This window comes from Melospiza melodia, chromosome 12 (assembly GCF_035770615.1).
Source record: "Melospiza melodia melodia isolate bMelMel2 chromosome 12, bMelMel2.pri, whole genome shotgun sequence".
Classification (NCBI taxonomy): Eukaryota; Metazoa; Chordata; class Aves; order Passeriformes; family Passerellidae; genus Melospiza; species Melospiza melodia.
The window spans coordinates 15,627,228-15,650,678 of record NC_086205.1 but is presented as its reverse complement, the minus strand read 5'-3'; the positions used below and the strand labels follow the sequence as shown (position 1 = coordinate 15,650,678).

At 38.3% G+C, this 23,451-nt stretch overlaps 1 long non-coding RNA gene across 2 annotated transcripts in view; it reads right to left on the bottom strand.

Moving 5' to 3' along the window:
• The window catches only part of LOC134423437 (uncharacterized), a 94,973-nt gene that overhangs the window by 17,978 nt on the left and 53,544 nt on the right, over positions 1-23,451 (bottom strand). Inside the window, exon 8 of one of the 2 annotated variants that reach the window (XR_010029113.1) lies at positions 20,093-20,368. The exons of the other annotated variant lie outside the window; for it this stretch is intronic. This is a non-coding gene — a long non-coding RNA (uncharacterized LOC134423437). Of the gene's footprint in view, positions 1-20,092; positions 20,369-23,451 lie in introns of those variants that run through there. 2 annotated transcript variants of the gene reach the window in all.

Sequence of the window (23,451 nt, the reverse complement as noted above, 5' to 3'; positions counted from 1 at the left end):
GATCCAAACCAGAAATATGAGTCACTAATTATCTTTCCTTTGTTTCTTTAGAATCAAGCCTTGTATTTAATTTTTTTGTTTTATTACTTATCAAGTGCACAAAAAGCAAAACTTCTTCATCATTGATACAAGAACATGTGCACATTTTTATTTTTTGTTGCTTGCTATTTCAGTTTTTCAATAACACAGAATTATCTGCTTTGTAAGGCTGCAATGTCTCTTGCTGTTTTACAGTAAATCACCAGTTTCAGGACAGTCAGAATTTCAGGAAAATTTATTTTCAAAGCTGCTCCAAAAAAAGGATTTTTCAGCTCAAACTTAACAGGGTAGCCATGTGCCTAGACAATATCACCATTTTTTGCTATTAGCAATTATAAGAAATTTTCTCTTAGTGCACTTATGCTAGGCTAGTACAGAGTACTTTTAGATTTCAGGTTACTTGGTTCAAACTGCAGTATGTGGAACTTTTCACAAACTACAGTGCACTCAGCCTGTTAAAAAATGCTGATTTAATCCAGTTTTATGGATCACTGCTGCTAAAAACAATGATTTTCAAAGCATACCTCTAAAGCCCTCTTATTTCTTAAACCTGCTCTACCTTTCCTTGCACTAAGAATGCCAAGACAAACTGATATATGCCCCTGTAGGTTAGAATTGATTCAGGGAATATACACAATATTCCTGCATTTTAACCCTACAACAATTCCCCCAAATTATCTGCATGCGTGGAGAGCCCTACTTTAGTTCCTGTCAGCCTAAGCAATGAATCCACATCAGTACTTCCATATTTCTGCCCAGGATTTCCCAGACAAAAATATGCATTCACATACCGTTAAAATATTTGAGGTATGCACAATAAATCCATTACTTTCACAACACTCGAGACGTAGTGGTGAATGTGCAGAAGAACTGGACACCACATGCTAAGTGGCTGCTCTGGAAAGCAGAGAGACACTGTGCATGTCAGAACCTCCTGGCAGCACAGTTCAGCACTTTCTGGAGCCACCAGGCTTAAGGGAGCAGCTCGGTGGCAGGGCTCAGGGATCCTGCTCTCCCCAGCACCCTGACACTGCCCCAGGCTCAGGGAAGGGAAATCTCCTCCACCACCCTGCCCTGCCCTGCCCTGCCCGGCCCTGCTGGGCTGCAGAGCAGGGAGAGCCCTGCCACCGAGCTGCTCCCTTAAGCTGCTCCCTTAAGTGTGCAGCCTTCCAGCAATTCCCACAGAAATGATGGATCTGTGCTGGTCAGGGCAAGGTTAGGATGTGACTCTGCCACTTTTTCTCTCAAGAAAAGATGCTGGCCTTTCGAATTGGCTGTTGCTGTAGATCAACAAGCAGAACCAACAAAGGGCAGAACACGCATCGACGTAAGGATCATAACAGGCACATCAAGAAACCCAAGAACAATTTAAGCCAATGGAAACAAGCAAAGCCAAAATATCTACATCTATACACAAGTAGTCTGGTGAAAGATAATATTTACAACAGATGTTCAGTTTCTTGTCCATTTTTTGCAACTCCAAATTTCAGGAGACAAGCTCTGCTTTAGCAATGTTACCACACATATTTAATTCAAGGTATTAGAAAAGCATGTATGCACTTTAAAAGTTTACATTCATGTTGTGGGGAAAAAAGAATTTAAAAAGAGAAAGAAAAAAAGAAAATAAAGAGAAAAACATAGGTAAGATGAAGGTGCTAGAATTGACTCTGTTTATTCATCTCTACATGTGACTGTTGCTCTGGTGCACTTCCTCAACCTGAACACACTGACATGTACAGACAATCAGGCACATTGAGCCCAGCAGCAGGGGACAGGGGAAGCAGCTGAGCCAGGGAGGAGACAAATTCAGGGCAGATCTCAGGATGGCAGGGGAGAGTATGTGAGGAATAGCGATTTTACATCCTAGGAAGGATATTTTGCTCTTTCAAGAGACTTCTATTATATAGCCCAAAAATGGGATGTTAGGCATACAAGGTTTAATTGCTGTATTTCAGCAATAAGAAAGAAAGAAAGAAAGAGAGAGAGAGAGAGAGAGAGAAATAAAATGCGCAATGAAAATTAAAAAAAAAAAAAAAACAAACTATGTCCCTTGGTTTCATCGGACAGCCACAGTAAAAATGTATGCAGAATGTAACACATCTTCCTTGTATTAATATACAGTATAAAGAAATAGGTCTAGAGCTCAGGACACAAATGGAGCTTTAGATTAGCTGTCAACAATGTCATATCCATGTTAATAATGCCCTATTCATGCCTGGGGCTGACAGTCTTTCTTATTTTTATTCACAAATTCCATTTAATAACAGCAATAAGTCACTCTAGACAGTGTATTTCTAAGGGATTTCTGCACTTCTCAGGTGGTTAAAGTCACTTGACCTTCGGCCTCATGCCTTAAAAACTCCCTTAGAGATGTGCTAAATTGCCCAGAAATGCATTGCCTGTCATGTCTTGTTGGTTAATTAAGGGCCAACCTAGATGGCCTATAAGGACTGCCCTTAAGTAATTACTAATTGATCTCCTACTCAAGAAAAATGAATAAATTCCACAGCAGCCACACTGTCACATGGCATTTACTCAAGTTCATATTCCTCCAATAGAGGATGAAAAGCACACAGTACAACCCACAGGGTGGATGGAGTGCAGCAAAGTCTCAGTCCCAGAGTTTGTTGTGTCTTACTGGTTGTGGCCACTGCTCTCAGCCCTTCCCTTGCATTGAGACAAAATACATTGCCTGGAAATCAGCATTTGTAGAGTTTAAGAAATGTCTACTATTTCCCATCAGGATTTAACAACTTTGAAAGATATTTAAACTTTGTTGCAAATATCCAGCCGAGGAATCTCAGCAAGAGTGTTAAATTGTCACCTGATGAAAGCCTACCAAAAGAGCCAGAGGAAACACATTTCAAAGGTCTTTTCAGAAGAAAGGAGGTGGGATTTAGGTTGGTACAAGGAGAGGTTTTTTGCAGCTTTTTTTAACCCAAATTGTTAATCAGTACTCATGACAGATGTTTCCTGGCATTTTCTGTTTAAAAAAATCCAAAAACCTGCTGCTATCATTGTTTTGATAAGACAACAAGAATGCTTTGAGTTGCATCAGAAATCTGGACAATGAGTAGGAAGATATTTTCAGGTATAAGTAATATGAATACAATGCTCTTAAGAAATGTATACACAACGATATTTATTAGCCTCAGTCAGCCTCAGTAAGAGCACATTTGTATATTATCCCATCCAAGCAGTTTTCAGGCACTGACTTCTCACACCTATATTAGCAGTTTTCATGCCTCAAAATTACTCAAAGGGACCCACCACTGAAATATTTCTCGGACTCACTGGATGAAACAAGGACTCATTGGAGTCAAAGAACATTTCTTTTTACTTCAGTATAAGGCCAAGACTTTGGTCTTGTAAACATGAAGGATATAAAATTTTTAAAGCTTCAGGAGACACTCCAGTGCATCATAACATATGGTACAGGAGGATAAACCAATTTTTTTAGTGCCTCATATGAAAAGCTGCAGTGGCTCCATGCTTCAGCTGATGCTTTGTGCAGGGCTCTCCACACTCTCCTAAAACCACATTAGGGGAAGAGTAGCATTTACCCTGATTGCATAGAAACAGGGACTCTGAAATCTGGAAACACACTCTGATCACTGCAGGGGTACACACACCACTGGCACAATGCTAGGAATCACATTAGGATACCTGTCTCACTTATTAAATCTTTAACTGCTTTATCTTCCATACCTTTTAATCTGCTAAATGTTGTGGAGTCAGTGTATGTAAAAGGGTGTTATGGGTGGCTGAGACAAGTGACATAAATACACCTTCTGGTCATTGTGATTACATAACTGATTGCTAGTGTTTGACTCAGTGTACAGTTCTTATTGTTTTAAGATATCAAGAGATTGATAAATTAAATAAATGCAACAGGCATTCCCGAAGCTTGTTTGAAACAAACAGTGAGCTAGGAAGGGCTGCTTCCCCCACCAGGATAAAACCAAAGGGCTGAAAAGCACAGTCAAATCCAGCAACTGCCCTTTCAATCAGTCCCCTGGTACTCAGTGTAAAAATTACATCCTGACCTATTTCTGCAGTTGATGCAATTCTGGTATGTTTGATTAAGGTGGCTACTGACAAGATATGTAAACATACACAATGTAAGCTAATTTTTGTGATATAACATTTTTACACTTACAGGGAGCAACAAACTGGCATTTCTAGTGTGGGATTTTTTCAGAACCTTGAGGATAAAGTATATTTTTATGATGTTAAATTAATCTTTAACAAACATCACTATTTATTCAGCCTCTTGCTATAGCAATAAAACCTATTCCTTTTTAAAAAAGGGAATAAAAATCGTGATAATTCTGATTCCTGGATGTGCCTATTTTCTTGCAACTGAAAAGACCTTTGATGTCATCATATTCTGCAATGATTTCTGTGTTTTTCTATAACATTTTTCTCCCTACACATGTGGATTTTATATCCTCTTCATGTTGGTATAGCATGAAGTCTTATGTGGAATTTAGAGGATCTGAACTAAATGTAGCTAAAAGGAACTTTTGGATGAACTGCCTGGGATTTGTTCAGATCTGTTAAAGTAATGGGGGAAAGCACAAAAGGATAAAGAAAGAAAGGCCTTAATCTTTGTTCCATGAGTGATAAAGCAGCATCACATGGGTGAAAATTGGCCTGACCTTCACCCACATGATGCTGCTTCTGCCTCAGCCACTCTTTCTTTGCTCTGATTAAGTGAAGATAGCCTCTTTCTCTGCAAGGAAAAGTCAAAGAACAAAAAAAAAAAAAATTCTGTCTTAACTATAAAAGGTTTATTTTTTTAATCACAGTTGGGCTCATACAAGCCAGTTTCTAATCTTATTTTTTTAAGTCAAAAAAGTGCCTTTTTAAAATTTCTTTGGCTCGGTTTCTTTAGCCCCCCCTTCAAACCTCAGGGCCTAGATCTTAACTTGCTTCCCTTGGATGTGCTTTGTTGCTCATCTCCACTTTTACATGATAGCTGTTTGACTTAAATGGGTTGTGCGCCAAAGGATTGCCCCTTGGGGAATGGAAAAACTGGAGGGAGGGAGAGGAAAAGCAGTACTCAGCTGGTTTAAATGGCACGTACAGTATATCTATTGGCAGGGTATTGCCAATGCTCCAAGGAAACTTTCAGTGCTCAGCTTTCACCACTGAATGCCAGACACTAAGAGATGATTTCATGTATCAGGTTATCCATGTTCATATAGACTAAAAAATTTACTGCGACACTGTTGTCAGGCAGCTCCTGTGACTAATATTTTTAACAGCAGGATATTTAAAATTTGACAAGGATATAATAATTCCTTGTCCAGATAGTCAACATGCTTGGAGAGCTGCTAATGTCTTCAAAGGTTTCAAGAGGGCACACTGAAATTAATCTCTTTTGCAATGTGTGCTACATAAATATTTTTGTTACGCTATTGCAACAGGATCAAAATGTATTTTTAATTGGATGTTAATCTACTAAACATCACTTAAATTCATGATTATGTAGGTGTATGTAAGTGAGAATGTATCTGGCTGAGATCCAGTGAATTATTGGCTAAGTCCACGGGCTAGCTTCAATTTGCACTGGTCATTTTTTCCCTCGGGAGCTAAGAATATATGATGCTGTGCAACATAATGGAATGTCACTGTAATGTGCAATGTCTGTTATTGTAGTACATATCTGAGGTAGGGAATGAGGAAAGACCTCCCCAGCTTACCTACAGCAGGCATCAGACACTGCAAGCACTCTCAATATTACTGAGACATGTTACAGTATGAAATAGCAAATTACTTAATAAATTCATGGTAGTTTCTAGAATTGAAATCAGACATGCCAATACAAGCATGCTCTGAGTAAGTCTAATGTAACTACTACTGATTAATTAGTGTTAGAAACAAAAAACACCAACTTGCTCTGTTTAGAAATTTTGCAGCCGCTACAATTTATGAGTACATTCTTAAAATAATGCTGATTCTAATTTTAATATGTGAATACACTGACTCAAACAACAACTCCTCTTCTTTGGCAGTGGTTTCAGAAGCATCAGCATGAGCGCTTTTCTGGCCTGGACAGACTCTGCCTATATGCCCTCACATGCACAGCTGAATCAATTATTTTTTAGTGATATAACTGAAATTCACAAGACCAGGTTTTGAAGTGTGTACCTGTCACACCATCTAGGAATATGTTTCCATTTGTTTTCCCAAGTAAATTGCACCATTGTGCCCACAGAGTGTCACACAAAATGTTGTGGTTGTAAATATGGTCAGCAACAGTTAGTATTTGGATGCTGATTCAAAGCCCATTGAAGTCAATGAAAAGACTCCTATTGATTTCAGTGTGCTTTGGCTCCATCATTTGATTCTTTGTTTAGAACTTCTAATGATTATTTAGTGGAACAGGCAATACTGTGAGCTTTGGGTGCTGCAGTACTCTCGCTAAAAATAAAATAATAAGGAAAAAATGTTTTAGGGGGAAAAATTATAATTTGTATAGCAAATTTAAGTTAGCTATTTAGCACATCTAATCATCAACACATACACATTTCTGAACATTTATGGGCATTCATAAATGCTTCCATGGCACACTCCCTCCATTTTCATACAAACAATACTAAGAATTCAAGATATAAACCTCTAGGTACTGATAAACAGGAGAGTCCAGTGATATCCAGGGGGTCTGCAACATCCACTGGCAAATGTATCAGAGGGTCTGCAGTGTCCTGTTTTCTTCTGAATTGGCTGGTGACATCCCCAGGTTTGCCAGATGGCATCAGGGTCCTGGTTTGAGGCAACTGAAGACAACCCTTAGCCCCAGCAGTTAATTACCAACAACAGATTATCAAGGTCCTGTATATTTTCTCCATAATCATTTTACAGAATTGTTTTTAAGTTCAGAATTTGACAAACCAGCTGGTTTTAATTTTGTGGCTTGAATCATTATTTCATTAACAAGAGGACAGCATTCATGATGACATATAAAATATTGACGCAATAGGCTAAATTTAAAAAGATGGAACATACTGAAAACCACATTAAAAAACAAGAATGTGTTTTTATTTAAACCACTAAAAATACTTTAAAATACATTTTTGGTTGAATTGTCTGGTTCTTTTAGTGTTTTTCAGTATTAAGAGGCTGCTTTCATACATCCATGAAAGCTCACATTGTGCATACATGGTACCACCCTCATCAGTAAGGAGGCAGAGTAATTTGGTAAATTCACCTGCTAGTTAGTAGCTATTGACAGGACTAATCTGAAGCCTTCCTCACCATCAGAAGATAATGAGGTCCAGTACTTTTTTAATTTAAAATAATCTGAGCCAGCCATTGTATTTTACTGAAAATGCACGTTTCTACATATTAAATTGCTCTACATACAGCTTGTTTTGTATGACTTTTTCAGCTCATGGCAGCTGCCTTAAACAAGTTTGAAAGGCTCCATTATGGTCTTTTGGGTCAAAAATGGCTTTTTTTAAAGTGCCAAAGTACTTAGTTACAGTGAATTGGTAACACAATATCCACACCATAATATGCATATTGTGCATGACAAAAGGCGAATAATTTGTAATCCCCATTTAAAATAAAAGCATAAATACCTACTGTATTCAGCAAATCTGAAATATTCTACCAGCACATATTTAAAAGAAACCCAATGTGTTCATGTGAAAGACAACAATAGTCTGCACTTTTTTTGTGCAGCTTCCTGAAAATTTATAGCTCTTTATAAATTATTGGGCTTTTCCCACTTCATTATTAACATGGTTTCACTCTTGAAATGTATTTTAGGAAGTCAACAATTTAAAATCTATGTGTAAATAACAGCAATGGAGGCAGGAGAATCTATATTAAGGGGGATCCCCCAGTGCAAGAGAAGTTCAGGTCAGGATGGTGTCTCATTCCTCTTGGAGGGCCCATTTCAGGCTCTGCCACTCACACCAGGGCTGTGCTAGTGACTGCTGTAGCTGTACTGTACATCGCAGTCCTCTTGTCCTTCACACAGTCCTTACTTGTCACAGATTTACTGTGGCTGGTGCTTCTCACAGATTTTTATTGATACCATATATAAACACCATCCTTCCTCCTGTTACAATTGTTTAGTGATCCACATGCAGTACACATAACACAGGGACCTGCATTCTTTTGCAAAGCCTGAAGATATTGTTCATTATGTTTTATGTGCCAGAATAGATAAAAATTATTCCCAGAAGGGTGCATGTTTAAACTGGCAAAGAAAGATGATTGACATCTACCATAAGTACTTTTGTCAAAGCTTTGGCGTGTTATCAGTTTGCAAAGCTATTCTAATGAACAGTGTCCATACTCACCAGATGTGCTATCAAGGATATGCCAGATACTTGCAAAATTCTGCTGCAGCCTTAATGCCAAATGTGTATGACACAAACAAGTCAGGCCACAAATTCTGCTAGATAAATTTGATTGGATAAAGAGTTGAGCCTAAAGGGTCAAAGAATGTAAATAATTCTAGACAGGAGCCTACCCTCCTGGCTAATTTCACTAAATGTGGATTATTATCTCTCTGCTCAAACACTAAATTGCCTTGGATAAATTTGCAACTTTAATACTGATGCAGACAGAAGTAGAAAATGTTTAATTAAAATAAGGCTTTATATCTGTAGCTCAGAAATTAAAAAACTACAGTATTTAATATTCCTGTTTGTTTATCCTTTTATTCCCAAGTGCCCACTGCTAGCTCACAAACATTATTGTTTACATAGGGTAAAAGAACAAGAACTAAAACAAAGTCTGTCACAAACACATGAGGGAGGAATTAATTCTTTCAGGCTTTCAAGACACCCAGAGCTTGGCAGAGGTTTTCAGCAATGCCTTTTAGTCCCAGTTTTGAAACAAGTACATACAGAGAGCTTTCCAAACTCCCAGCACATGGCAGGCCTGTGCTTGGGCTGGGTTCACATCTGCTCTGACTACCTGAAATCTGCACACCGATAGAAGATATCGGTGAAAGGGATCTTGATTTCTCCTGTGACTTTTTTGAGTATTCCCTAGCCACTCATCATTCAGATATGCATTTATGAATTTCTAACGTTTTAAGTAGAAAGCACGAAATGAATTATTTTAATTAAGTCATTAATATAAAATATTTTGTTAAAGTTTAATTCTTTGGGGAGCTGTTGGGACTGATAGGAACAGAACATCAGACTTTTGTTTGGCTTTGTTCCAGGAAGAAGGTAACTCATATTTGTGGATTCAGATAAGAGCTGTTACACAAACTGGGGATATTTTTATTTAATTTCCTTGACAATCTACTGTAAAATTCTGAAAAATTTAACTAGAGAATCATCACTTTCTTATCAACCTACCACCAGTCATCCAAACACAGATTTTAGATAACTGCTTGAACAATCTTGAAAACTGGTCCAAGAAAGTAATGTTTATTTGTTTGTTACTGATATTTGTTTGCAATGATTCCTCCACACTGTCCCTTGCAAGGTGAAGCTAAAGATCATGAGTTTTGTAATGGAGACTGTACATCTGCCAAAATATCAATTAAAAAGTTTCCTTACTCCTTCTCTGAACTTAGGAAGATTCCCACTGCCATGGGATATGAGCTCCCATGCTGTAGATGTCTAAAAGCACTATTTGTGTTTGTACTAAAATATGCACTGCCAATGTTTTCAGGGGTGCCCAGATGCCCCCAGCTATGTGGAAGAGTTAATATTTGGCCAGTGTCTTCCCACTTGTCCTTGCCATGGGAGGGAGATGCTCCATTATGGCCTGGAGGCTCAGTGACAGCACTTCCACCAGCTTCCCTCCAGTTCTCTCTCAGAGTTACTGTGCATTCATACAGAATGATACTTTCAGAGTATAAGTGAATAAAACACCCCAAGTCTATTAGGATGTGTGTCAAAATTACAAACACAGAGGTTGGTATATATGCATGCTAATCATTTCTAGTTATGCATGAAGTTAATTTACAAAAGAAGATTTACATTATTTTAATGGCATTCTCTACAAATAATATTCAATTATTTCAGTTTGGTTTTGATGCCTTTTTATGTTTTGCTTGTTTGGAGATATGTATTAATTTGCTTTATCAATAATATGAAAAATTAATGGAGCTCTTATTAAGGTTAAAAGCACCTCAGAGAAGTCATCACTTGGCAGCTCTGTTTTATTACTATGATTACAACAAAGTTGTGTTGCTATCACTTGGCAAAATAGCTATTCCCTTTTCCCTGGTGGGTTCCAGGTTGCTTTCCTGCTTTTGCTCCTGGAAAGGAGCATTTGGATGCACTTGCAGAGCAGCACAGAGGAATGGCATCCATGTGTGCTCTGTGACTACCATACCTGGGAAATCCCAGCCTCTCCCTCATCCCCTGGGCACACAGACCCTCCAACTCTGCCAGCTCCTGCAGCTCTGCTTCCCCAGCACGACCCTGCCAGGCATCCACCTCCTACATCTCTCCTTCCATGGAGACACCACCAACCCTGGCTCTCCTGGGCCCTATCTATCTCTTCCTGAGCTCAGCTGGGCTCAGCTCTCTGGCCTGAAACAGTGGCATAAATCTCACAATTTTTCCCCTACAAGGCCTAACCCTTCCAATTTCTTGAAGGTGATTTTCCTGTTGATATCTGAAGATGAATGGCAGGATAATACCCATTTGAAATATAAGTGGACTTCAGCATCAGATCAGAAGGGCAGTGAGAAGAGAATGAAAGGAAAATGATGACAGGGCACTTTTTGTTAAGTGCTGATCCAGTGAAGAGGGTCTCTCTCTGGTTAATGCAATTTAGTGATAATTCTTTGGAAAGGAGAAGGGACTCTGTCACAGCTGTATCAACAATAGTCACTCTTAAAAAAAAAAAAAAAGCAGCAGCTGACTTGACATGTCAAGCATCACATATTTGGCTATGAAAGCAAAGCATAAGCCATGCTGGCCAATAGCAGAGACTTGGAATGATGCCACTGAAAAGCTGGTCTGTAAACTGATGCTACCTTATTTCTTGAATTCTAAGAGGGCTTGCTGAGATTTAACAGCAATGCAGAACTACCACATTCCTCATAGATATTTCTTTTCTTGTTACATGAGATCCATGCATGAAGTGAAAAAGAGCAAATGAACATCAGGTTTACATCACCACTGATATGTGAATGATTGATCACCCATTAAATCACATACAGAGCCAGTAACAGCACACGGGGTAGTGTTAAAGCAAAATGTTTGATATTCTGTACTCTAATTAAACATGGAAATAATATGATGCAGTCTGTATTGTAAATGTTATTGCAAATTATAGACCTAGAGGAGAGGTGTTATGCCACCTTTATAGCCTCCAGTTCCTGAAGACTGTGACTTAGAGGTGCCTCAGGGCTGCCCTAAATTACACCAGTTGGTAATGACTCCCAAAGGGCTGCTATGCATCCAGTGGTTGCTGGAGTGTAAAGTACTTTGGCTATGCCAGCAGCCCATCATTTCACAATGGAGGCTGAGAGCAGCTGGCATAGTGCTTGGAGGAAATCCCCAAGTAGTGGTTTAAGACATTTTTCTAACACTTTTTGTCATGAGAGTGATAAAAAATAAAGGCCAGATTTCACAAACACACAGGGGTTTTTTCATTTTTATTTAAGCATCTGTAGTTGTGGTTTGATAAACTGGGAGATGATGGTTTCTATAGGATTTCAGAATAGGTATCAACCTAATATTGCTTCAGCTTGGCAGCATTCCAGATCTCTGTTCTGGCCCCCATTCCCTGCCCGTGCAGTGTAGCACCACCAGCTGTCAAAGGCATATTCCTGATTTACATCTGTGTTACCAAGAGTTGCTGGATTTACCCTTGTATATGCAAGTTTTTCAGTTCAGGCCTATATTCCAGCCTTTTCTGGAGCTGCCAAAGACAGCAGTTTGCATGTACAGAAGATCCTTCGAGTATGTAAATCTGCAGTTCCTTCAAAAGCTGTGCCAATTCAGGCAGAGGAGTGATGGGTGCTGTTTTTTCTGTACAGTGTGTGGGCTGGGCCAACCATTCTTACACAAATATCTCAAAAGGTCAGCTGTGAAATTATTACTTAATACTGGCAGTTTGAGGAGTTGAAATTTCATCTAACTTTAGGATGTTCTTAAGTGAACATCCTGAAGACAGTAACTGTCTGCTGGCAGCAGAAACTCATTACTCCCAAACTAAGCTAATGCAGTCCAAAATTCAACTGACTGTGTTTTCAAACCTCTGAGGCAAAAATCCACCACTTATGATCTTACCAACTGTTCTATGAAACACAGGGGAAAATAAAGTAATTTACAGAGATATACACAGCACAGAAAAGTACCGACCCTCTGGGAAGCTACCCAGGGAGAGGGAATTACCAGTTCTGAACTAAAGATATCTTTAAAAAAAAGTCCATAAGCCCAAATAACATCAAGGAGAAAAATGATCTTATGAAATGTCCTGGATGTGAACTCATACAGGACTTTCAGCTTCAGTGGAGAAAGGTGAGTGTGCATGCAAGGACTGTGCTAAAAGGAAGCAAAACATACCATCCCTTTCTCTTCCACCAAGCCTCTCTTTGAGCTAGTGCTGGCGGGCAGGTCTGCACAGGGTGCCAAAAGGTCAAAAGGAGGATGGATGAAAGAAGTTAATACTGCATTTTCTCTGTTCCCTACCTGTACATCCTCTGTGCAAGGAGGACATGGTCTAAAACTGCTGTCCTCTTCCTGGAAGGTTCAGAAAGCTGTGAGAAAACTTCTTTAGTGCTCTGTACATATTCACAGATAGACACTTTATTTCCCAAAAGAAATTGAGGAAAGTGGATAAGAAAATCATAGAATGAACCATACTATAATGATCAGAAAGGGGATCATCTAGCCCATCATTTTGCCTGAAGGCAGAATTGATTTCAGTTAAGTAAATTCTGATAGTCTCCTGTCATTCTATTTAATTATTAAATGATTTTTAATATTAGTAGTTCCTGTTACTATCCTCTAAGCATGCCATTCAGTGTTTAGCTACTCTTTCTGGGACCTGAATTATATAATCAGAATTAATATAGGCTTAGTACCAGGGGTCTGCTACAGCCTTAATATGCTTCATTCTTTCACTAGATCCTTTCTGGAGCTTGGAAAGCAGCCTAACTAAACTTAAATGGCTTGTATCCTACATATCAAAGGATCTCAGCCAAAATTTCTGTTCACTTTAATAGTGTAAACTTGGAGTAAACCCTTGTAAGGCAAATATTTCACTCTACATTTCCAGCAAAGCTGGAATACAGCACCTGAGTACAGGAAAATCTTTTGCTGTGATGTAAAACCTACAGAATTTTTTGTCCTGCGTACTTTCAGAATTTGTTCTTGAAGGCAGAAAGGCTGGGACGGACAAATCCGTAATTAAATGGAGCTAAAGCAGGGACAATAACAAACAAATGCCATTATTTTTACCATAGTTCTTGGGGGAAGCTAAGGTACAGGCTAAGGTAGAGATATAGAAAGTCAGTTACAGTGATGCACTTCACTTAGCATGGGTTCATGCAGTGCAAAGAGCTTAATGTCTGCAGCTGAGCTGGGCTAATGGGCAGCAGTTGTTATCTGTGGAAATGGAGTCTGTGAGAGGCAGCCTGGCCACTGTACCTGTCTGTGATGGTCAGTGGGATTTTCAATGTGCTCGTGACCTTTTCTTACTTATTTTGCTTAATTTTCATCCAAAAAAAAGCCATCATCTGACTGCTCATCCCAACCTCGAATTTTGCAGTCTGAGCCCATTGGTGAAGGTTTAGTGAGGAGAAAAAGGGAGAAGAGGGGGAGTCTGCAAAATAAATCCGGGGCTGGGGACAGATGGGAGCTGCTGCATGCACCTGACCAGCACCCACATTTTTATAATCTTTTCATATAGTTTTTATACATCAATGTATGCACATGTACAGGTAGTTCTTTGTATGCTAATTTCTCCCCATAATAACCAGAAACTGCTGTGAATCTTCTAACAGGCTAGCAGAGACCTTTGCATGCTGCCTTACAGCACACAGACTGAAAACCCTTTCCCACTCTCCCTGTGCCACAGCAGCCCCACACGTACTGAGGAGCTCCTGCAGCCAAATCCAGATGAGAACAGCCCCACCAGGGCACCACCAAACACTCTGTGTCCTGCCAGCTTTGCAAGCTGGCTTATAGTTGATATCCACCAGTAACTTCATGGCCTTTTTAGGACACCAAGCATAGGAAAGATCTTGTTCTCCCCAGAATTAGGGACTCCCAGGCCTCTGTCCTATCTGAGAAGGCTTTAAAGTAGGAAAGAAGGTTCCCTGTATTTTCTTGCCCCATATAGAAAGACAGGAGTATAAACTTACCTCTATGGAGGCAAGGAGTTTTAAGAATTTATCTCTTGAAACAAGCATTCAACTTAGAAAAAAGCACTGTGAAACCCATCATATTAATCACCATAAACTTGCAATTTCTTGAGGAAAACACTTATTTACCTGATATAAATTGACCCAGTTTAATAAGAATCTCATTTATTATTTATGTGCCTTATAAAGATCCTAACACATGACAAAGCTAAGTAACTAAGTAAGGAAGTTCACACAGCAAAAACTTATTACCTGTTATTGCTATTCCTTGACTGTTTTGATGTTTGCATGCTGTGTATGTTTACACAAAAAGTCAGACTCTCCAACATGATAATGTGAATTTAACAGAAAGGTTGCTGGCTTCATTTTTATTGTACAGCAAAACACTACTCTGCAAAGTTTAAGTATGGATAGTTGGTAAGAATGAGGTCACAAATACCAATACTCCATGGAGTTGCAACAGAAATACAGTGACCTCATAACTTTGTTTTTTCTAGATCCTGACAAGGCTTTGATAAAGTGTGAAAAGAAATACAATTTTATTCCAGACCATGTAGAATCAAGGCATTGTTTACTTCCCCCAACTCCCCCTCCACCTTTTTTTATCAAACAAGATCTGCTTCCATCTTATTTAGGTCACCATTTGACATTCCAATTGTATGGATGTCCTTGCATAAACACAGAGTATTTTTCAGTGAGGTTCAGCTCTATTTACCAGATGAAAGTGGATTCTAAAGGTTGAAGTTCTACCAACAAAACTCAGAAGAGCAGCAATTTAATGATATGCAGCCAAATAAAATACCTACACCGGGCTGAATCCTGGCATAGGACAGCAGGAGCAGGATCAGGAGGCAAATCTGGAGTCTGGGGGTTACAGGGAACCCTTATCAACAGCACAAGCACACAGATTTTAATTGGATCGGTTGTTTCCTCCAGGAAGGAAGATCTGCGCTTGAGATTGCTCATTTGGGGGAGGAGGTGAGGGGAGGTGGAGCAGACACATGACACAGCATTTTGGGGGCATTGTGGGAAAAAGCGTTTGCCAGTCCTAGCAAAGGAAGGATGCTGCTTGTTTTCCCGAGTGTCCTGCAAAAAGGCTGCTCGACAAGTGCAAGGAGTTTTGACAAATTGTCAAAATCTTTGGGGTGGCTCGGATCCTGTCAGAGCATTTTTCTCTCACCTCGCACAAAGCTTTTCAACTCCTCCTATTTTAACAATCCTAACAACAAAAAAATCATCAGATATTCTTTCGCTATTTTAAATGGCTATTGTTTCACTGTATTTAATCATTAAGGAACCAGAAGGGACACATTTCATTGAAAAATGTTCGTTTGACCCTCTGTAAACAGCAACTTGAAGCATTTTAACAGGCTCTTCAAACTGTTTGGGCAGAAATAAAGCATCTGGTCTGAAGCACAGTTTCATATTGTATTGTTTATGTTGATAGCTTAAGTTCTTTGCTGTGCATTGTTATTTATGAAAATTGAATGTTGAACATTTTTGGTTCAGTAAAGTGCTTTCATTCTACAGCATGGGAATAAGGCAATCAAAGCTGAGGTGACTTGACTGATTTCATTTAGAAGGTGGATTCCAGCAGGCTATTAGTGTTGGAGAAGGGAGGGGGAAGAAAGGATGGAGCAGGTAACTAGGGGATACAAATTAAAAAGGGTGAGAAATCTGGGAAAGAATCCTGCTGACGGTATGGACTATATGAGAAATTTCCACGAGTCACTAAAGCCATGGGAAGAAATTGCAAGAATCTGTCCAAACAAAAAGGCAAGAATTCTATATAGATGTGTCTTTTCTCTTTTTTTTTCTTTTTTTTTTTTTTTTTTAACTGGGAAACTTGCAAGAAGACATCAATGCTTCAATCCTCTTGTCCCTTAAGCCAATAAAATACACAAAAATACATACATTTTAAAAAATATTTTCATTGTGTTTTCTGCATTATTTCAGAGTTAAGCAGCAAACCAAATGATGCATATTATAAATGTAAAATGAGAAAAATGCCAACGTAACAGTGAAAAATAAATACCCAAAAATAATATGGAGTTATACCAGTTGTAGCAGAACTGTCCCATGTCAACGATAGTTCCTAAAAAGGCTTTTCAAGACTGTTTTCACCAGACATTACATATATATTCAATATATGTATATACATTTAATAATAGAGATTTATCAAAAATATGTAAACTCAAGTATTAAATATATAAATAAATTAATTCATAAAACCTTAATGTTGATATTCAGTAAATGTAAAAAATGGAACAATGAACTGCTTAAGAGCAAATTTTATGATTAGTAAAGACATGTTAAAAGCCTCTATTTGCTTAGAAGGGAGTGCAGAAAAAGGACTCAAGCTCTAAGGAAATGTTTTTTAAATATTCCAGGAAGGCTTTAAGGGACAGGAACAGGTTTAGGAACTCTAATAAGCCTTGCAATTTCCAAAGCAGCCAAGGAAGGCATTTATGATTCTGACTTTTCTGTTTAATTTATTCTGTCCCATGTTTCTGTTTGCTGCACAAAGTGCTGGTTGTGAAGCCAGAGCAGCTCAGTTAATTTGATTTCAGAGCTATTTCCCATAGATCATCCACTAGGACACAGCTCCTGTAACAGCAAGCAGAAGCCTGACTAGCCCTAGTGCTTCCTCCCAGGCTATATATTATTTTCTTAAAGACTTATTGGACTTTCTCTTTTCAGCCATGTATTTCAGCAGTATTCCAGTCAAAGGAGTATAATGCAATTAACTGGTTTTTCCCTGTTGTAATGGTAGCATCCTCAACTTGTGGTTTGACAGAGCTTTTTAGTCAGGGTGAATTAAGCACTGTATGCCTCCTTTGCCTGTTCTCCCCTCAAGACTTTGGCTCTGCTATTTAGTTCTCTCTCAGGCTGTTTTCTTTTCATTTGCCTTATTAGTAGGTAGGTCAGTAGCTGATGCCACCTACTGTGGGCATCCAAAGGCTTTTCTTTTGTTTCCTTTTTTTTTCCAAAAGCTTGAGAAGTTGCCACTTTCTTTAGTAGTGATTCACAAAAGATATTAAAAAATAATTTAAATCTCTTGTTAGGAAAAAATACTGCACCTCCCTTTACAGCTATGTACACACCTTTCTTTAAAGCATGTATACTCCCAGTGCCTCATCTGAATATCTTAAGCTGGCAAAGGTAAGTAAAAATCCAAATGGGTTTCGGATATATGACATATTAATTAACATTTTTCCATTTTCAGGGCTCTTTTCATCTATAATAGTCTGGTGATTTTTTTTTTTCTTACCTTCCTCTAGTCAGAAACCCCTGGAAGCTGGGGAAGGTCAGACCTTGACTGTGTTGTTAAGACAGAGGGACAAATTGGCATCCATATATCAGATCTGCACTGCCTCCCTTGAGTATTTTTCCAGGAATCTGAACAAATGCAGAAAATAATGTTGTACTCTGGGTCATGCTTAGCTGTAGAGGAGTGTGAAGCAGTGTGTACATGTGCATGTGTACATATCTCAGCAGGAACAAATAAACTGTTTGCAAGAAAAAGCCATTAGTATAGAGGGAAAAAGAAAAAAGAGGTTAGTACGAAACGTGTTCTCAAATACTGGGATGATCAGACAGATCCTGCATGTGTCTTTTTACTTTTCACTCTAAGGTAACTAAGAATTTTCTGATACTCTACCATTCTTGTCTTTAATGCTCTGCTGTCATTATATCTGTCCCTTTCAGTCAATCATTGGCTTTGAGAGTGGTCCCACTAATGCCCTTTTTCTATATTACATCCTTTTTCCTACTGGCTACTATCTTATAACATCCTCTGAGTTCAAATTTGAAGCTCTCTTCCCCTGGCTTTCTTCTACTCATGGGCACACTATGCAGCTATTACTCTGTACAGGATCACTCGTATCCTGTTTAAGTTTTGAATTATTGCCCCATATCTATCCTGTTTTGTGCAATATTCCTTCATCATGCAAGATGTTTCTTTGCTTCTGTTGCAGCCCTTATTTTGTCTGTTTCTATACCTAGTTTTTGCCAGCTGCCATTGCTCCAGTGCAATTGATAAAGGCATAGCTACAGAGTATAATTAATAGCCTGTTGCAGATTTAAGAGCATATTTTGGACATACCTCACACATTTATATTCTCTGCTAAAAAGAGGTTGCTGACTCCAAAGAGTTAGCAGTACTAAATCTGTACTGATGTACTGACCTCTGAAGTTCATGGAACAAGTTTCTGAGCTTAAATCACTGATGCAAAATGTGAGGTTGGAGGTTTCCAGATGACACTTTCAATAAATTTGTTAGTGAGAATAGCTCCATGAATTGGATTTACTGATACTGGAATGACAAGGAGCACCACACCTAATTCATTAGGTTGAATTTGTAGAATGACTGTGGTGATTTCCAGTCTGTACAATCATGTTCCCTCCTCATTTTGCTGGTCTTCTTGCACTTCAAGCCCTGGAAAACAGCTGCACAATTCAGTATAGATGCCCAGTGGTGTGTGGCCTCTGGACCATCTGCTCTGTATGTCAAACATACCTCGGCAAGCAGCTACTCTGCTGCATGACCAAACCACTGTCAGGAATTGTTTATGCAGCAAAATCAGGCCTAAAGCACAAACTAGTGCTCAGACAAAAATAAGTGTGCGCACTCAAAGCTATATTAGTAGACAAAAACTATGTTGAGTGCAGAGAAATTGCAAAGGAGTAATGAATAGCCCTGTAGTACAACACAAATAAATTCCTGTAATAGCTTGTTTGTAAAGCTCCATTCACCCTGCTGCATTCCCTCCTTCCCCTTCCAAACTGAAGCTGCATTCAGAATACCCATGCAGAATGACCACAGTTGCTACTACATCAATGTAAAAAAAATTGCCCCAGCCTGCTCACAAACGTGCAAGATCCACTTGGCTGTGTGTGTCTGAACATAAGAGTAGCCATAAGCATATGTGCAATCAAATCAGTTGCAATGTATTGCAGTACATCCCCTGTCCTGACTGGTTTCCTCTCTATAAATATTAGATAGATAGATAGATAGATAGATAGATAGATAGATAGATAGATAGATAGATAGATAGATAGATAGATAGATAGATAGATAGATAGACAGATAGATAATCTCCCCATTTCATACTTCTCATTTTCTGCATCCTAAAATTTTATTCCACTTTATAATCTGGTTTTATAGCACATACAATTTTCTCATCTTTTTGAACACTTCAGGAGGCTCCTTTTTCTCTAAGCATATCTCGTCTCCCAGTAACTCACAAACATAACAATTCAGATTTGTCTGTTACTTCCTTACTTATAACTTTAATGTTTCTGTTTGAAATGAAATCAAGAATAAAAACACTCCTAACAGTGAATTAACTTGGACATGTAGATGTTCTGTCATGATGCTTTCACTTTGGGGACTGTATTTGTCAAGCTTTTTCCTCTCACTCCATTTTGTACAAATTTTGCTAAATTTTAAATTTTCTAAAATTATTACATTTCATTTACTGGGGAACAGAACAGTCATATTTTAAAATCATTTATGCAATAAAATTACATCTTCAGCTGATTCTGAATTTTCCATGAGGCACTTCTTTCTGCTTTTGGAAACATTGTACTGTGGCTTCCAGGAAAAAACTTAAATATCTAAATTGTTGCTGTTGGTTGGAAGTGAGGATCCAAAATTCTCATTTAGAGATCTTTACTTGCAAATTCTGAGCACCACCAGCCATTTTATAATTTTCATTGTGGTATTCATGTAAACGAGGCTAATGGTGCTCATCATGAAGATAGAGCTGGGACCAAACTAAAATGCAGAGAATAGAAAAATTGTACTCCTGACTCACTGTGAAAGTTGAGTTGCTGAAAAAGAAATTCAGCTGTCAATACAGAGTTCTGTTCCAGTTTATTCACAGGAAGACCAAAGGCTACTATCCTGTTTCTACCAGTCCAACAATAATTTGGACAGTAGGTGTTTTTTCATTTCTTGGGTTTGGAATCTTGACAGCTGCTGTTGCCAGATCCTGCCTTCTTGCATTGCCTTTGACGCTGGGAAAAAGATAACAACCGCAGCATGTTTAATTTTACTGTCTTAGAAGGAGAAAAAGTCACTTAAAATTACTTCTGGATTTTCATTAATAAGCTCAATAATCTCTTAAGAAGTCTTTGGCAAAGCAACCAGTAAGAATGAAGGGATTACAAACTTTAGGTTTTAATGAGAATTGGTTGTTTGGGGTGTTCTTGTTCTGCCACAATCTATTGTCAGAAGAATGTGTAGTAAGATTTCAGTGCCTAGAATCACAAAATCAAAGTATGGTATTTGCATTACTCATGTAGGATTTGAATTGGACTAGTCAGATGAATGGTTTTAAATGTGCACATTTGATTTTGTTGGCCATTTTTCCCTTTGTTTTTAGGCAGCACAGATTTTAAGGAAGGAATTCAGTGGCCAGCTGCCCAAATTAAAGAATAGTGAAAAGATCAAAGTAGTGCATATTGCTACTGTGGTAGTTATTAGCATTTGTGATACCTTATTCTCATGACAGAACAGAAAGTGGCATAACATCAATCTTGTTTTGTTACAAAAAATAATAAAAAGGGGAATTGGTACAAGTACAGCTGTTTTCATTATAATCTCAAGAAAGTAATGTCAGAGTCCTCTTCAGAGGCTGTAATGAAAGGACCTTTGAAGAGCTGGGGTATTCTTCTGTTAGTCACAAAGGTACTGTACGCAGTAATTCCTTTTCTTAAGAAATGGCTGTTCTGTTAGACCAACAGGAACTGATCACGAGGGTCCCACTATTGCTGAGATGGGGTCATGTAGAGTGGAAATATGAGCTCCATAACCCTTGACCCCTTTCCCTCTTTATTTCGATTCCTTTAACAATGCATGGTTGGCAGACAAAAACAATGGAAAGTTCCAATCTCTTTTGTTTGGCTTGGGAAAAACTCAAGCCAGCTCAGTTTTGTTTTTACCTAAAAGTATGTCTGGGTTTCAATTAAAAGGAGCTACTTTAAGTTTGCTAGTCTGTGAAACTCTGAAAAAAGCCATTGTTGCCCATCCATGATCTAAGCAACAATGAGATACAGATTCTCACAGTGTGTCAAAGTAAAACTACATCTCAGTTCTAACTGCAGAGGCCAAGAAAGGATGGGGTGCTAGCAAGCTGCATTTTTGAACTACGCACCCATTCATGTCTACTTATTAAATCATTATTTTTAAAACAGGACATAGCATTTTAGAAAGTCTATGTCAAGGAGATACTGGCAAAAAGAAGGACCACAAATAGTAAAGTTGCAAGAACTGGTATAACTTGAGAGTTTAGCAGGTGAAGCCTTCAACCAACTGTCCCATACAGAAATGTTATAGGTTTTATTGCAGAGGGACTGAGAAGCCAAAAGTAGTTGATTCAGGACTCTTAGAAAAACAGACATTGGATTTATATTATAATCTAAGATTAATAACACCTATTTCTAATCTACTCAGATTTTTATGAACAAATGCATTCTTTTACAGGTCTAGACTCATGAAGAGGTGGCTCTTTAACTTCATACTTTCTCTTGTTTTTATACAACAACTCAGTGTCTCCTTGATATCATACCTAGGTGCATGAAGCAGTGATTTCTTTTACAAACACCTCCTCAGGGTCAGCTTGTAAAGAATTGATCCATCCTAACTAACTGCTAAAGAGCATTTGAAAGAACCTGGCATGATGAAGCAACATTCAGCTGTAAGAAGTTTCCAGTGAATATTTATAGCAAACACACACATTGAAAATCCCCTGCAGAGAACTGTATTAGCTGACACAAATTTGTCCAGCGCAAATTTGTCCACACAGTGGGTATGATGAAATAAAGGAAGAGCACAATTGAAGTCCTTATCCTATTAAAACATCCATGATTTTTATAAAGTCAGCAGTTTATCTGTGCTCCATTTTGGAATTTACAGTTTACAGCTTTGGGTGAGTTCCCAGCTATATGGTCTATGAAAGTAGATCTCTTCCTGTCTCCCTGCCAGTGGAGGCACTGGGAGACTTTTTAAAATTTTCTTACAGGAAAGTTTACTTTTGCTTTGTATCATTCTTCAACCCTAAAATTAAGAATAATTGCTTGATGAACTTTATGAACTTTTGCAGTTCAGAAGCAGTTCTTAAGATTAAGTTTGCAATATCATACTGTGTCCTCAGTTCCACTGATAGAAAAGAATTTGTAAGATGCAGCTCTGAGGAAGAAGTCACTAAAAAAGAAAGTTTCAGGGTGAATTACTGTACCCACCCTTAGTACAGTTTTGTTATTGGAGTAACAATTATTTAATTTAAATCCAATTACAGAGAAATGTTTACATTAGGGATTACTAAACTTGGGGTTTCTATGAGTTGTTTCAGCTTAAAACTCAGCCTGACAAGATAATAATATTATGGCTAGACTTAATCCAGCTAAAAAGAGTTTCCTAGATTCCTTCTGAATAAGACAAAGCATATAACTTGTTGGTTATTGCCAACCACTTGACCAGGTGCAGGAAAGAAAAAAATGTTGTTTTTAAAAATAGAGCTAAATAAAAGAGGAGATCAAGTGGTCCACCTCCCACCTTGTCATTCCAGTGGTGCTGAAAGGAAAACAGTTGTTACTTTATCCACACAAAACTGAGGTACAGAAGCTAAAGGTACCCAATTAGGGAATTTCTGCAGGCACATCCATGTTTCTTGTCCAGAAGAGTACCATCTAGGAAGTAAATTCCTATATAATGCACAATATTATCAGATTGTTGACACTCAGTAGTTTGATCAAAGCCCACACATAATTACCTTGTTGCTTGAAATAGAAGTAATCTTTTTTTTTTTTCTTTCTTTCTTTCTCTTTCTTTCTCTTTCTTTCACTTTTTTTTTTTTAATTCAGAATTTATGGAGGCTATGGACCAAATTTTTCTCCTAGATGTGTGCATGGCTTCCATCTTCTGAATTTTGTGAAATCTCTGGATAGGCCTCTATAGGCAAAATTTAGCCTGGTGCATGGTACTGATTCATCCTGTCTTACTCTAATGTTCAAAATCTTAAAGAATATTTGGATATAATGTATAAAAGGGAAGACAATATCTGGAAAAGGATGGAGAACAATTATTCTCTATTTCAAGG